Source organism: Lithobates pipiens, unplaced genomic scaffold (genome assembly GCF_037356315.1).
Source record: "Lithobates pipiens isolate NorthernLeopardFrog02 unplaced genomic scaffold, aLitPip1_a1.2 Scaffold_23, whole genome shotgun sequence".
NCBI classification, from domain to species: Eukaryota; Metazoa; Chordata; class Amphibia; order Anura; family Ranidae; genus Lithobates; species Lithobates pipiens.
Genome location: NW_027507785.1, coordinates 188,248,746 through 188,265,777, shown reverse-complemented (window position 1 = coordinate 188,265,777; position 17,032 = coordinate 188,248,746). Strand labels below are relative to the sequence as shown.

The window sequence follows — 17,032 nt, the reverse complement described above, 5'->3', positions numbered from 1 at the left end:
ACGCGCCACTCCAGACTTGCGTTTTTTTTAGGGCATGGCAGCCCACTTTTATTTAAAGGAAACGAAAAAGTTCAACAAACAGTAATCTTGCCTCACAGGGGGTTCCACCATCACTGTATAAACAAACAATAGCTTCCTGGCTTACTCACAGGCTACACCTGCCTGCTTCAGACATACACACAGACTGTCACCTGCAGTCTTAGACTCAGAGACCTCCCGTCTCATTCTTCTGGAGCCATCTCCCTACTGGAACCCTCCTGGCCAGACTTCCTGTCTGCCGGGCGGAGCTGTCTCCAAATCTGAGCACGGACTTCTTTTCCTGGCATGTTTATGAACCCAGCCCACAGGTGTGTAATTAGTATTCCTGACAAAATCAGGCATATACTGCTTATATGCACCTGTGACATGGGGTCGCATCTCCACATATCCTCCCCCCCCCATTTCGCACCGGAGGGAGAAATACAAAACCCTTCTGAAGCACTCCACCCACCTCTTTTTCCAGGTACGCTTCCATGCGGACTTCTTCCTAAAGGGGCACTCAACCCACCACTTCCATTGGTGTCTCTCTCTTTGCCCCCCTGACACTCTGCTATGGGTTTTGAGACCTTCCCATCTCTTCTTCTGGGTGCATTTCCATAATGATTTCCTCTCCTGAAATTTTAACAGGGTACCCCTGGTCTTTCTACCAAACCTTCTGCCTCCATGGTTCAAGTTTCCTCGTTTCCCAAAACCTCTCTCAGCATTACTATTCTGAGACTGTAGGGGGCCTATTTCTATGGTTTTTATAACAGGACCCCTCCTCTTATTTCTGGTACCTGACTCAGCAGTCACTAATTGTTTACCAGGTTTACCTGTACCTTTGGACACCACGTCATCATGTACCATTAACACATTACTTGGTTCATCATTGACAGACATATTCAAACCAACATTAGACCTCTCAATGTTGCACATGTCACCAATGTCTTTTTTTCCCAGCATTTGCTAGGGCAGAGTCTGCAGAGGGCACACATACCGGAGGGCCGCCATCACCCACAGGAAGTCACCTCCCCTGGGTTCACCCACTCTGCAGGCAGCTGTCCTACAACTTGACCTGTTCTGATGCCATCTGTATTTTTATCCACCTGAACAGGCAAGCTCTCTTCTGATCCACATACAATTTTTACCGCACTCCTTATCCGTTCCCCTGGGCGCTTTCACGCTCATAAAAACTTATTTCCATTAAAATCAATGAACGCTTTCACACTAGGGGAAGTTCGCTGGCAGGGCTGTAAAACACTCCCCTCTCCATTGAAATGAATGGAAAGCGCTTCAAAAGCGCTCAGTGTTTTTACTGGCAGTTTAGAAGCGCCTCAGTGTGAAAGTGGCCTTAACGCTGGTATTTCAGATACCTGTGCCTTATCTAACAGCGCTTCAGAGTGCTTGTCATACACAATCTTTGTATGAAGCAATCCAGCACACTGTGAGACAACTTTCCACATCAATACAAAACATTGCATTAACCACTTCAATACAGAGCACTTAAACACCTTCCTGCCCAGACCAATTTTTGAGCTTTCAGCGATGTCACACTTTGAATGACAATTGCGCGGTCATGCTACACTGTACCCAAATTACATTTTTATGAATTTTTCCCACAAATAGAGATTTCTTTTGGTGGTATTTAAACACCTCTACGGTTTTTATTTTTTGCTGAAAAAACAAAAAAAAAACAAAAAAAAAAAACAGAAAATTTTGAAAAAAAAAATATGTTTTTTTTTGTTTCCGGTTCAAAACGTTGTAAATAAGTATGTTTTCTCCTTTACTGATGGGGCTACACTGATAAGGCGGCACTGATGGGCACGATGAGGTGGCGCCAATGGACACTGATATGTGGAACTTATAGGCGGCACTGATGGGCGCTGATAGGTAGCACAAATTGGCACAGATTGGCATGGATAGGCGGTACAGATGCGCAACATTGTATTGTTTTATACTGTACTAATGGATGCCAGTGCCAAACAATAATGCATGCCAATCAGTGATGCCCATTGTGGGCACTGATTGGCATCCATTGTGGGCACTGACTAGAATCCCTGGTGGTCTAGGGTGGCATACGTTGTGCTGGGCATCCCTGGTGGTCCAGTGTGGGCAACCTCGGGGGGGCTGCTCTGATAATCGATCAGCACAGACCCCTCCTGTCAGAGGAGCAGACGATCGGCTCTCCTCTACTCGCGTCTGACAGACGCGAGTGATCACTGGCTCTTCCTATTTACACTGTGGACACAGCTGATCACGTGGTAAAGAGTCTCCGTTGGAGACTCTTTACCGAGATCATAGTTGCGGTGTGTCAGACTGACACCCCGCGACAACGATCGCCGCGATGCGTGCCCCTGGGGGCTCGCAGCGGCTCAAAATCCTGATCACGTCATATGACGTCCAGTCAGGATTTTGAAACCACTATGCCGCCGTGCTTTTGTTATAGGGCGGACGGCAAGTGGTTAAACGATTCAAGCATTTGTGATTACTACACAGTACAGCCTGCAATATCCAGCTCCAATCAGCCATACCCCGTGGTACCAGTTCTGCGAACACAGGAGAGGACGGCAGGCTATATACTGGCTATACACTCCATGATGCTAACATTTCATTAAGCATGTCTGTCACAAAATAAATTTTTCTTTTTTTCATTGTGGACACAATTTCCGCTGTGCGTTTACACTCGCTGGGACCTTCAGTCCAACAACCCATGCATCTTGGCCTATAGGCTGTTCAGCAGACACCTCTCCTGGCACAGCAACCATAGCGTCCACTACTCTTTTAGCTGCAAAAGCATCTTCCAGCATTGCTATTAGTCTCTTGGCCAGATCATCCCAGTAGCTATTGCTCTGTTGGGACTAAATTGTCCCAATGAGACCTAAACAGACCAAGAGGCTCAACAGCACCTGAAACACTGCACTTGTCAGTTTTACACTTCTCAACATTAAACACATCACTTTGTTTTACCCTGCATTGTGGCAACACATTTTCAACCACACCATATTGCTGTACCCCACCCACATCAGCATGAGCAGATAGTTTCATTGCAGACCTCAAGCTTTTTAACTTTAACACTTGCCTCCCCACTGAACAGGGCACTGCAGCAAGGCAAGTCCTTTTTAGCACATCAGGGGGATCTCTCATTTGGGGTCACTTCCACTCCCGTGTGCACAGTCACATAATCGGTCTCTCTCACCCAGTCTGCAGACTTGGAATCGCAGGCGTTGCTACAGGCAACCGCTCTCCTCTTGAACTTCCAGTCAGCCTGTCGCTTTCTCCTGCTGTGTTTCACCATGTGGTTACCGGGTGAAATGAAAGACTCTCGGGCTTCCCAGCCCTCTTTGTGGGAAGTGTGAGCCATTTCTTCATAGGAGCCCCACCATCCAGATGACACTTCACTAGTTGCTCTGGCAGAATGCCTTCTTCCTGCAGAGCTTCTCCAGTAACCAACAATCCTCTTGAGCCCACCAGCCAGGACTCTCATCAGGATCATTCCACCATTGGCCATAGGGCTCACGCCTGACCTTGCCTTTGTTTCTATCGGCAACAACATGCATCTTTGCAGCAACAGATTCAGAGTTCCTTCAAAAAAAAATTTGTGTACTGTCTCCTTACAGCTGAAACACAGCACCAGCAATACACAGTCTCTGACACTCACGGTTTTCGGCATGTGAGGATCTGGACTAGTGCCATCCGTTCCCAGCACCAATTTCTCCACCAATTGTGATGATCCAGATTGATTAGGTTCAAGTGAGTGGTGCATGCAATTTTTCCTGGCATGTTTATGAACCCAGCCCACAGGTGTGTAATTAGTATTCATGCCAAAATCAGGGAAATACTGCTTATATGCACCTGTGACATGGGGTCGCATCTCCACACAGGGTTAAATGAAACCCAATCATACAAACCATTCTTGTAGCTTTCCTTCATCTCTAGAAAAGAATAAATGATAATATACTTTTGGTATGAAATTGTCCAATACTGATTACCCTCTATCATGCTTCTTGTTTAAAATAAAGTCCCTCAGTTCTACACGATAAACCAAAGATTAATATTGATTTAAAAATAAATGTATTTTACACAGAAGTTTTGAAAATATGAATTGTATTTGATAACTCTGTATTAACTATATAGATGGGTACCAATGAATTATATATGCTGTTTCAGTATTTATAACTATATACTTCTTTGCTTATTTATTTTATGCGGTCGTTTTTTTGTTTTCTAAATATCTTTCTAATTTTTGTCCTGAATTGGCCCTTGACAGCATGCTTAACCTCCCCTTCCTATTTGCTCATCTGCTGGCATTGAGACGTTTGGTTATTCTAGCCACATAGCGCCGCACATCCGTTCTCTCCTCTTGACTCGATATGCGGCGATTGACAGGGATACGGGATGACCTTTGGGTTCTCCCTAGTCCCCGTCTCTGCTACCAGTGTATTGGCCGACTTCCGCCGCATCAGCGGTGTGCGGTAGCCGGTGTCCTATAACATAGTGTCCCCCATCGGATAGTGTCCGCTGTGTACTGCGCATGCGCAGTACACAGGACACACAGATTATGAAGCTATCCGAAGATTAATGGCGTGAGTCCAGGTTCTAGGCCCACCATCCAAGTGGACATAGAGTTAGAAAAAAAGAGCTGAGCGCAGCGAGGCCCTCCAATATTTGCAGCCCTATGTCCACTTGGATGGTGGGGCTAGCACCTCGACTGCGCAGGCGGTGTTCATCTTCAGAGATTTTCCCGAATCTCCTTCTGCACCGTACTGCGCAAGCGCTGCGCCTGTGCAGTACAGGGCAGAACTATCTGATGGACGGACGATATATGGCAGAACACCGGTGGCTGGGTCGTGAGGTGTGGCTCCAGCGGGGAGCAACACGTTTCCGGTTGGGGCATATATAGGCATACACAACATGTAATACATCAGCAGCTAACTGGATAACGGGAGACCTACTTACGCCACACTTTGCGCCTCTTAGATCCTGTGAGGTAATAGCATCACATACTAGTCTTTAATGACATTTGCTTGCAGCCTTCTATATTTACTTTGCACATTTAAAATTGCGTCCTCCATTTCATGCTGCATTTATCTTTTGTTATAGGTATTAGCCCCTATGCTTATGTATGCCTCCACTGGATGACTTTGTTTCTTGCCCCTAGATGGCTCATTTTTTTAGGGGGGGGAGAGGGTACCTGCTGCCAATTGAGTCTATTGGAACATTTTGTGTACAATTTATGTTTATTTGTTGTTTTTATTTTTTATTGTGTTTATATTAATAATTTATATACTTATTTGGTGTTTTCTTGTATATATTCTACTAGATTTTTTTATACTACTAATGAAGCGTATCTATATGCGAGTACATGTTGAGTGACTAAACGAATACCTCAAGCTCGGATCCAAATCCTGACCCACAGCTTTCTTCTACCCACATCCCTAATTGGAGACTATTACAGGAATTCTAATTCAATGTCTTCTGGATGTGGCTATGTATTTTTGATACTTTTTGATGTGGTGTCAGAGTTTGTAGTACAGGGTGTATAATTATTAGCTCTATTCTTTTTATATACATTTATATGCAATCATGTTTTTTATCTTTGTACTAAATAAATATATTCAATTACATTTAGACAAGTTACTAGTGTGCCTTTAAAGTCCAAACTATTTAGCTTCTAGTGTTTTCTATGTCCATTGTGCCCTGCACAAACAGGGTGCTTAGACCTGTTATCATAATCTTCCCAAAAAGCAAAGCAATACTGAGTTCTAGAGACAACATAACAAGGATATCTTGGTCTGTGGATTCAAATGATTTGGCATGTCCAGAGATAGAGAAATGTGGTAAATGACGATAGAATGTTACACTACAGAATATGGGAATGGAACTGAGAAAATGGGACTGCTTCAAAGGATGACACCATCAGTCCCTGTGCCCTCATGCAAGAGCAAAGCGTCAGCTGATTCTGAGATCAGAAGATGTGAATCTTACATAGAATTATTAGCAGTTTGCCTGGAGGGAGAAACACTCGGGTCCAAGAAGAGTCCTAGATCCCAAATAGTCCCAATTATGGGTCAAAACAAATATAACTTCTGTAAATCACAATCCTGCTACCTGGATCCCTTTGATGCAGCAATGAAATAAGTAATGGCAAGGATTCATTCTAAAACTTCTAGACATGGATGAACATATTGGAGGTTTTTAAGTCCACGTTAGGATGCACACTCCTTTTGGACTTGGGAAACACTAAAGGTTTGAATAAAAACCTTGAAAATACTCTGATAGAAGGACAGGAGCAATAACCTCCTTTTTCTATGAGACCTTGCAGGGACTGGTTTTGTCTGAACATCGGACAGTTAAAAGCCAGAACGCAAGGAGGACACATGGAACAAAAACACCAATTTATAGTCCTGAGACACCGGATCTATGTATCTTAGGTGCAAGGTTCAGACATCCACAAGCGTCAAAAGATGCCCCATCCTTCTCCTGGCAAACAGAAATGGGGGCTCACCTTCACACCCAGAGAGCTTTTCTGAGGACGTGCCATAACTTTTGTACACCAGGGTAGTAGCCTTGAAAGGCCTTTGCAAGAGAGTAGGACTTGGCGACAAAAGAGCCCTAATGCCGCGTACACATGATCGGAATTTTGCTTGCAAAAAGCTCTGATAGTTTTCCCAATGGAATTCCGATGTGATTTCACTCAAGTCTTGCATACACGGTCACACCAAATTCCGACCGTTGAGAACGCGGTGACGTACAACACGTGTAATGGAACTAGAAATAGGAAGTTTAATAGCCATTAGCCAATAGCTTCTGTCTCGTTAAATCTGAGCATGCGTGAGTTTTTGTGTGTCGGAATTGCATACACACAAACGCATTTTCGGATATGAACTTTTTCTGACTGAAAAATTAAGAACATGCTCTCAAAATTCAGCCAGCAAAAGTCCGATGGAGCATACACACGATCGCATTTTTTGACCAAAAGCTCTCATTGGTCTTTTGCTGGCTGAATTTTCGATCAAATTTTCGATCGTGTGTACACAGCATTAGGATCAGACAAACACCTTTTTTAGATGCCTGCACGGTCACACACTTTACCTAAAGTGTTCTGCTCATCTAGACCAATATGAGGTGACTGGTAACCAGGGTCACGTCACACATAAAGCTCAACGTATGGGCCATCTGGCCTAAGCAATCCAACATATGTTTTGATTTACATGAAACAAGTCTTCTAGATATTTTTCCATGTTGTCATTAAAAAGGCAAAGTTGCTATATATACACTATAGTTCTCCTTAACAATTAAGACTATATTAACACCTGTAAGAAGATCCTTAACAATCGTGATTGGTATAGATGAATTCCGGCTGATATCATCGAAAAATATCACAGAAAATTCTACGCACTAGTAGATACCGCCTTTTTAAACAACACTATTAATAAACAAACATGGAACTTTATTAGGAACAATTTTCCTAAAGGTCCCACGTTTTATATACTTCCCAAAATTCACAGAAATCGTACAAACCCCCCCGGGTAGGCCAATTATTTCGGAAATCGGCTCCATTAGCGACAATGCGAGCAAACTAGTGGATGAGTATTTAAGACCTTTTGTAACAGCACTACCCTCATATGTGAGAGACAACCCTCACCTTCTACAAATAATTGAGGAATTGAACATTTCCAAACATGCCCTCTTAGTTTCAAAGATGTAGAGACACTCTACAGTGCTATCTCGCATGATAAATGTATAGCAGTTATTAACCATATTCTTCAGCAAAATCCTGTGGCAGATCCCGTTTATAACAAATTCATTCTTTCACTGCTGGAGTATGTCCTTGGACATAATGTATTTACCTTTAATGGTTCCCACTACCTTCAGGTGCAGGGGGTTGTGATGGGGACTTGCTGTGCCCCGTCGTATGCCAACCTGTACCTGGGGGAGTGGGAATGAATGTTTTTGGCTGATGAAAATCTGACCATCTACACCGATTTCATCCTGGGATGGTATCGCTATATCGATGACATCCTATTAATTTGGAATGGACCACAGGACATGCTCCAGCAGTGCTTACTAAGAATGAACAAGAATGACTTTAACTTGAACTTTACAATGTCTTACAATGCAAATCATATAACTTTTTTTAGACAATAAAATTTACAAGGGATCTAGCCAGCTGTACAGAAAAGCTACAGCAGGAAACACAATGCTTCATGCTACAAGCTTTCATCCTAAACCTTTGATTAATTACATCCCATATTCTCAATACTTAAGAATTAAACGTAATTGTACCGACGACCAAATCTTTATAAAAGAGGCGGCCAAATTACAAGATAGACTTCTAGCGTGAGGATATTCACACACCACCTTGAAAAGATCCTATAAAAAAGTCCTAAGTAAATCTAGAAATGATCTATTATACACTAAACCATGAGAAAGTTCCAGTAAATTGAGGATCATTACCAGATTCAATCAACAGCAACACCAGATTAAAGAAATTATTGAAAAATACTGGCACCTCCGAGTCTTGACACTAGATCCGACTCTAGGACAGTTTGTAACAGAAAAACCTTTATTTACCTTTAAGAGAGCCTCTTCTATTAGCGACAAAATTGTAGTGAGTTTAGGAATGAATTCACTAGAGTACATTGTAAATATAAGGGCATTTTTATGTGCGGCACATGCAACTACTGCAAATACATTCTACCTAATGGGCAAATCTTCCACCCCAAACATTTTGCGAACTGCAGGACGTTTGATGTCATCTATATGCTACAGTGGTGCAGTTGCACTTGTTTCTATATTGGAAAGACCAAGCTTTAATTCTGGAGGAGGGCTTACAGACATATTCACAGTATGCAGGTACATGGCGGAAAATTTCCCAACGTCAAATTTCTGATCTTGGATCGTATACATCCCAATCCAAGGTGGGGGGGGGGGAGACTGGAATAAAGCCCTCCTCCAGATGGAGCTAAGATGGATTTATCAATTAAAAGCAACCACACCCCCAGGCCTTAACGAGGCAATGTGTTTTAAACCCTTCCTCAAAGGCTTTTCATCTGGAGGAATGGAGAAATACAAATATATATATATATATATATAGGAACACCTTAATGTTCAGTTGTGAGAATACATTTTTGTGATACTAGATATGCAATCTTGGTGTAATCTCGTGTTCCTTTTTCTTTGTTGTAAAAGAATACTTGATTCCTCATTTGTCATGTAAACGCATGTATACTTATTTATACTGTAACACAATACCTGATTTTTTCCTTATTAGACATGCATGCATTTAAACTATCTTGCGCTATCTATACAGTAATGAATAATCTCTCTATGTACATCTCATTGTAGCTCTGTGAATATCTCTAGTATAAAAAATTGTGTATTACTTTCATTATCAATGTATTGATAATTATTTGTTGTGATCTTGACTGTTTTCCATTATCATTGTTACTAACGTGATTATCCCTTTAATATCTACTACATAGCCCCCTTTTGGAGGAAAAGGGTAAAAAATGTATTCTTATATACAACTATGCTGTGCAAGAAATCTAAGCGAAAAATGCATTTTTATATAGGAGGTCTATCTATTTTTCCCTCTTTTTTTTTTTATTCTCTCCCCTGCTCTCTCACTCATGGCCGACCATTTGGATAGCCCGGTACACCAAGCCGCCAGGCTAACTTTTAACCTAGGCGCCGTCTTTGGAGGCTGATGGACGTTTCTCCATCTTCATCTACGGGCCTCCATCTTGCCACTCCGGCTCTGTCTGTGGGCCGGATGTGCGCGACACCGTTCCAACATGCTTGCTTATGCGCATGCGTGGTGGGGGCTGCGCCAAGCACCTCTGGTCCAGGGGACCAGTAAATGGATATTCCCGGTGGCTGATGCTTATGCGCATGCGTGGTGGGGGCTGCGCCGAGCACCCCTGGTCCAGGGGACCAGTAAATGGATATTCCCGGTGGCTGATTTGTTTCTTCCCTGCTCGGCTGATGGCAATTTATCTGCATCAGCTGATCTGGGTTTCAGCCGCTATAAACCAGGAGCCATTGCACTCCCACATCCAGCATTGCATGGTTAAATGTTGGGACGTGCGGCTGCCTCCTGTTTACTCCTTGCATTCTAAGGTAAACTACTCCGCCATTTCCTTTTTGGATACAAATTCTTTAATACTTAGCTCTTGGTCCCGGGCTAATAATAACCTTTTCTAAGTTTATCTTTTTTAAACAAACAAGTCATTTTTTTTTTTTGTGCAATATACGTATGAAGTTTCACCTTAACTATTTACATTAAATATTGATTATTAATATCAATACTTCATATTTTATGCTGCAACACTATTACCTTATTGATGTGTTTTTTTGCCCTTTAACTTTTTTCGCCTGAGTATATATCTATCCCCTATAATTTTAGTTACTTTATCCTACCTCAACCTATGCATATCTTGTATGTATTTGTGTCCACGCATACATTACGTGTGTGCGTGTACACATGTGCATTTAAAAATACATAATAAATACCAGGGGGAAAGAGGAACGAAAAAAAAAAAAAAGGTTGGGCGCTGCTGAGGCTGCATTTGAGGGGCGTTTCATTAAAAAGGTGGGGTATACATGGGGAGGGGGTGGAGCCAATGGAGGGACGGTAAAATGAAGGTTCGCCTGGGGGTGTCAAAAATCCTTGCACCAGCCCTGACTATAGGAACTACTCTAGTGGCTGAACAAAAAGTAATGTTCTTATCCTGACAAAGATCTTGAACACTGCTTTAAATATACAGTCCTGTTGACAGTGTCCATGCGGTAAGTTAAGGAAATTCCATTTTATCCAAAAAAAGCCCTTTGGCTTGAGTTATATTTGAACAAAACAGCAATATTGTATTTGACAGCACCTATAATGGTTATCCCCAGACATCTAAAACAGCATTCAAATGTTTAGAATTTGTTCATTTTAATAATTAGTGCTATGGAAGTATCTAGATTTTATTATAGCACAGCAGCAAGTGATTTTGCCCATCTATCTTAATTTCATGAAGTTGCTGTTTGATTTTAATATCCTCCACTATAAAATCTAGCATAGAGAAAACAATTTTTAATTACTAAGCTATGCAAAAATCTTACTTCTCTCATTATATCTGTTAAGAAAACAATTTAAATGTTGTTTATACATTATATTTTATACAATATACTCCAAAATGTTTTAATGCATATCTTTTTGAAAACTTCTGTTGAGTTGTCACTGAATTCAGGTTGAAATCTGTGAACCTAGCAGAAAAACCCATTGAAATCTTAATGGGGTGAATCGTAATAATACATTCTGGACATTTTAAAGGCTAATATGTAAGAAATTGTCACAGAATGAAGCTAGGCACTGCCATCAGGCACATTTAACCAAGCAAAAAAAAGAAAAAAAAGAAAAAGGTTTTAAATATCTGTACAGTGGGCAGTCTTTCTTTAAAATGTGACCCCGAGAGCGATGTGGTAATCTTTGAATTTCTGCCCATTGCACCACCTGACCCTCTTCCTAGCACCACCTTAAGGAATAACACAATAGGCACTAAAAATACAATTATTTTCCATTCATTGAAGGACATCAGAGATCCTGAATGTATGGCCATCGGTGTGTCCCAAAGCAGTGTCTATTGAGGGTGGGAAAACTTAACTCTCCATATGCAGAAAAATGGGCGATCAGGCAGGATTTTTAATGCAAAAGAAACATGCTTTGTGTCTTCTGCATTAAACACACCTACCTGCCTGTCCACCCTAGTAAAGTGAGCTGCACACACTTGCGTGGGAGTGATGTCATATTGGGTCAGCTAATGAAATTGCCCGGTGCTCGATACCAGAAGCATACCTACATGCAAAAGTGGCATTGGTGATCTTATTCTTATAGAATAAGATCACCAGTGCCACTTTTGCATGTAGGTATGCTTTAATATAGAGTATGTATAGTAAATCTGTGGCTAATCTGTTCATATTTGCACATCCCTGCCAGATGTGACTCATTTCCGTCTAGATCAAATCATGAATTTTGCAGATCAATTCATAGTAAGGCCTCATGCACACGAGACGCAGTTAAACGCGCGTTCAGATGCAGTTGGACAGTTTTTTCAACTGCCCCTGAACTCATTCAATGTTATCCTATGTGTCCATGCACACAGTCTCGTTTTTTTCAGTTTTTATGCAGTTGCGTTTAATCTTGTTTTTCCAGAAGCAAAAAAATGCGTTCAGAAGCAAAAATTTCCACGTTTCAGACGAAAAACGTGGCAAAACGCGGTAAAACGCGGCAAAACGCCACTACCGCGTTTAGCCGCGTTTGCGTTTATATGCGTTTTTAAAGGTGACCTTCTTTTTTACATTAAAAATCTCAAAAATGATTGCAAATGATGAAAAACCATTAGAAAAATATTTTAAACAATTGCAATTGCAAGTGGACAATCCACAACTTGTGGCAAGTGACATGGCAGGTGGCAAGTGACGTGGCAAGTGGACAATCCACAACTTGTGGCAAGTGACATGGCAGGTGGCAAGTGATGTGGCAAGTGGACAATCCACAACTTGTGGCAAGTGACGTGGCAGGTGAAGTGGCAAGTGACGTGGAAAGTGGACAATCCACAACTTGTGGCAGGTGACGTGGCAAGTGACCTGGCAGGTGACGTGGCAAGTGACCTGGCAGGTGACGTGGCAAGTGACCTGGCAGGTGACGTGGCAAGTGGAAAATCAACAACTTGTGGCAGGTGACATGGCAAGTGACGTGGCAAGTGGACAATCCACTTGTGGCAGGGGACGTGGCAAGTGACGTGGCAAGTGGACAATCCACTTGTGGCAGGGGATGTGGCAAGTGACGTGGCGAGTGGACAATCCACAACTTGTGTCAGGTGACGTGGCAAGTGGACAATCCACAACTTGTGGCAGGTGATGTGGCAAGTGGACAATCCACTTGTGGCAGGTGACGTGGCAGGGGACGTGTAAAGTGGACAATCCACAACTTGTGGCAGGTGACGTGGCAGGTGATGTGGAAAGTGATGTGGCAAGTGGACAATCCACAACTTGTGGCAGGTGATGTGGCTGGTGACGTGGCAAGTGGACAATCCACATCTTGTGGCAGTTGACGTGGCAGGTGACGTGGAAAGTGGTGTGGCAAGTGGACAATCCACAACTTGTGGCAGGTGATGTGGCTGGTGACGTGGCAAGTGGACAATCCACAACTTGTGGCAGGTGGCATGGCAGGTGACGTGGAAAGTGGACAATCCACATCTTGTGGCAAGTGACGTGGCAGGTGATGTGGCAAGTGACGTGGCAAGTGGACAATCCACAACTTGTGGCAGGTGACGTGGCAGGTGATGTGGCTGGTGACGTGGCAAGTGGACAATCCACAACTTGTGGCAGGTGGCATGGCAGGTGACGTGGAAAGTGGACAATCCACATCTTGTGGCAAGTGACGTGGCAGGTGATGTGGCAAGTGACGTGGCAAGTGGACAATCCACAACTTGTGGCAGGTGACGTGGCAGGTGATGTGGCAAGTGATGTGGCAGGTGATGTGACAAGTGGACAATCCACATCTTGTGGCAAGTGACATGGCAGCTGACGTGGCAAGTGACGTGGCAAGTGGACAATCCAAAACTTGTGGCAGGTGACGTGGCAAGTGACGTGGCAAGTGACGTGGCAGCTGATGTGGCAAGTGACGTGGCAAGTGGACAATCCAAACCTTGTGGCAGGTGACGTGGCAGGTGACGTGGCAAGTGACGTGGCAAGTGGACAATCCACATCTCGTGGCAAGTGACGTGGCAGGTGATGTGGCAAGTGACGTGGCAAGTGGACAATCCACAACTTGTGGCAGGTGACGTGGCAGGTGATGTGGCAAGTGATGTGGCAGGTGATGTGACAAGTGGACAATCCACATCTTGTGGCAAGTGACGTGGCAAGTGGACAATCTAAAACTTGTGGCAAGTGACGTGGCAGGTGACGTGGCAAGTGGACAATCCACATCTCGTGGCAAGTGACGTGGCAGGTGATGTGGCAAGTGACGTGGCAAGTGGACAATCCACAACTTGTGGCAGGTGACGTGGCAGGTGATGTGGCAAGTGATGTGGCAGGTGATGTGACAAGTGGACAATCCACATCTTGTGGCAAGTGACGTAGCAGCTGACGTGGCAAGTGACGTGGCAAGTGACGTGGCAAGTGGACAATCCAAAACTTGTGGCAGGTGACGTGGCAAGTGACGTGGCAGGTGATGTGGCAAGTGACGTGGCAAGTGGACAATCCACATCTCGTGGCAAGTGACGTGGCAGGTGATGTGGCAAGTGACGTGGCAAGTGGACAATCCACAACTTGTGGCAGGTGACGTGGCAAGTGATGTGGCAGGTGATGTGGCAAGTGGACAATCCACATCTTGTGGCAAGTGACGTGGAAGCTGACGTGGCAAGTGACATGGCAAGTGGACAATCCAAAACTTGTGGCAGGTGACGTGGCAAGTGACGTGGCAGGTGACGTGGCAAGTGACGTGGCAAGTGGACAATCCACATCTCATGGCAAGTGACGTGGCAGGTGATGTGGCAAGTGACGTGGCAAGTGGACAATCCACAACTTGTGGCAGGTGACGTGGCAGATGATGTGGCAAGTGATGTGGCAGGTGATGTGACAAGTGGACAATCCACATCTTGTGGCAAGTGACATGGCAGCTGACGTGGCAAGTGGACAATCCAAAACTTGTGGCAGGTGACGTGGCAAGTGACGTGGCAAGTGACGTGGCAAGTGGACAATCCACATCTCGTGGCAGGTGATGTGGCAAGTGACGTGGCAAGTGGACAATCCACAACTTGTGGCAGGTGATGTGGCAAGTGATGTGGCAGGTGATGTGACAAGTGGACAATCCACATCTTGTGGCAAGTGACGTGGCAGCTGATGTGGCAAGTGACGTGGCAAGTGGACAATCCAAAACTTGTGGCAGGTGACGTGGCAGGTGACGTGGCAAGTGGACAATCCACATCTCGTGGCAAGTGACGTGGCAGGTGATGTGGCAAGTGACGTGGCAAGTGGACAATCCACAACTTGTGGCAGGTGATGTGGCAGGTGATGTGGCAAGTGATGTGGCAGGTGATGTGACAAGTGGACAATCCACATCTTGTGGCAAGTGACGTGGCAAGTGGACAATCCAAAACTTGTGGCAAGTGACGTGGCAGGTGACGTGGCAAGTGATGTGGCAAGTGGAAAATCCACATCTCGTGGCAAGTGACGTGGCAGGTGATGTGGCAAGTGACGTGGCAAGTGGACAATCCACAACTTGTGGCAGGTGACGTGGCAGGTGATGTGGCAAGTGATGTGGCAGGTGATGTGACAAGTGGACAATCCACATCTTGTGGCAAGTGACGTAGCAGCTGACGTGGCAAGTGGACAATCCAAAACTTGTGGCAGGTGACGTGGCAAGTGACGTGGCAGGTGACGTGGCAAGTGACGTGGCAAGTGGACAATCCAAAACTTGTGGCAGGTGACGTGGCAGGTGACGTGGCAAGTGACGTGGCAAGTGGACAATCCACATCTCGTGGCAAGTGACGTGGCAGGTGATGTGGCAAGTGACGTGGCAAGTGGACAATCCACAACTTGTGGCAGGTGACGTGGCAGGTGATGTGGCAAGTGATGTGGCAGGTGATGTGACAAGTGGACAATCCACATCTTGTGGCAAGTGACGTGGCAAGTGGACAATCCAAAACGTGTGGCAAGTGACGTGGCAGGTGACGTGGCAAGTGATGTGGCAAGTGGAAAATCCACATCTCGTGGCAAGTGACGTGGCAGGTGATGTGGCAAGTGACGTGGCAAGTGGACAATCCACAACTTGTGGCAGGTGACGTGGCAGGTGATGTGGCAAGTGATGTGGCAGGTGATGTGACAAGTGGACAATCCACATCTTGTGGCAAGTGACGTAGCAGCTGACGTGGCAAGTGACGTGGCAAGTGGACAATCCAAAACTTGTGGCAGGTGACGTGGCAAGTGACGTGGCAGGTGACGTGGCAAGTGACGTGGCAAGTGGACAATCCACATCTCGTGGCAAGTGACGTGGCAGGTGATGTGGCAAGTGACGTGGCAAGTGGACAATCCACATCTCGTGGCAAGTGACGTGGCAGGTGATGTGGCAAGTGACGTGGCAAGTGGACAATCCACAACTTGTGGCAGGTGACGTGGCAGGTGATGTGGCAAGTGATGTGGCAGGTGATGTGACAAGTGGACAATCCACATCCTGTGGCAAGTGATGTGGCAGCTGACGTGGCAAGTGACGTGGCAAGTGGACAATCCAAAACTTGTGGCAGGTGACGTGGCAAGTGACGTGGCAGGTGACGTGGCAAGTGACGTGGCAAGTGGACAATCCACAGCTTTTGGCAAGTGACATGGCAGGTGGCAAGTGATGTGGCAAGTGGACAATCCACAACTTGTGACAGGTGACGTGGCAGGTGATGTGGCAAGTGGACAATCCCCAACTTGTGGCAAGTGACGTGGCAAGTGATGTGGCAAGTGGACAATCCAAAACTTGTGGCAGGTGACGTGGCAAGTGACGTGGCAGGTGATGTGGCAAGTCACGTGGCAAGTGGACAATCCACAACTTGTGGCAGGTGACGTGGCAGTTGGACAATCCACAACTTGTGGCAGATGACATGCCAAGTGACGTGGCAGGTGATGTGGCAAGTCACGTGGCAAGTGGACAATCCACAACTTGTGGCAGGTGCCGTGGCAAGTGACACGCTAAATACAAGTACACTGCAGCTCTCACAGCTGCTGCTACTCACTCTGGTCTCACAAAATTGCTGAAATAGTTAATTTTTGAGCTGGGGAGGGTCTATGATGTTAGCTTAACTAAACGCTTCTAGACGCAAACGCGGTAAAACGCCGCTAAATCGCGGTAAAAATCGCGGCAAAACGCGCGTTTCTAAACGCCGGTTTCAACATGTGTCCAGCAGCATTTGCATCTGCGTCTCGTGTGCATGAAGCCTTACATGATCTATGTAGTTAGGAAAACAAAGAACTCGCATCCCCT

The 17,032-nt window shown here is 45.0% G+C and overlaps 1 protein-coding gene across 2 annotated transcripts in view; it reads right to left on the bottom strand.

Moving 5' to 3' along the window:
- LOC143928074 (complement factor H-like) overlaps positions 1-17,032 on the bottom strand; it is a 1,075,600-nt gene that overhangs the window by 974,067 nt on the left and 84,501 nt on the right. The gene's annotated exons all lie outside the window — the stretch shown is intronic.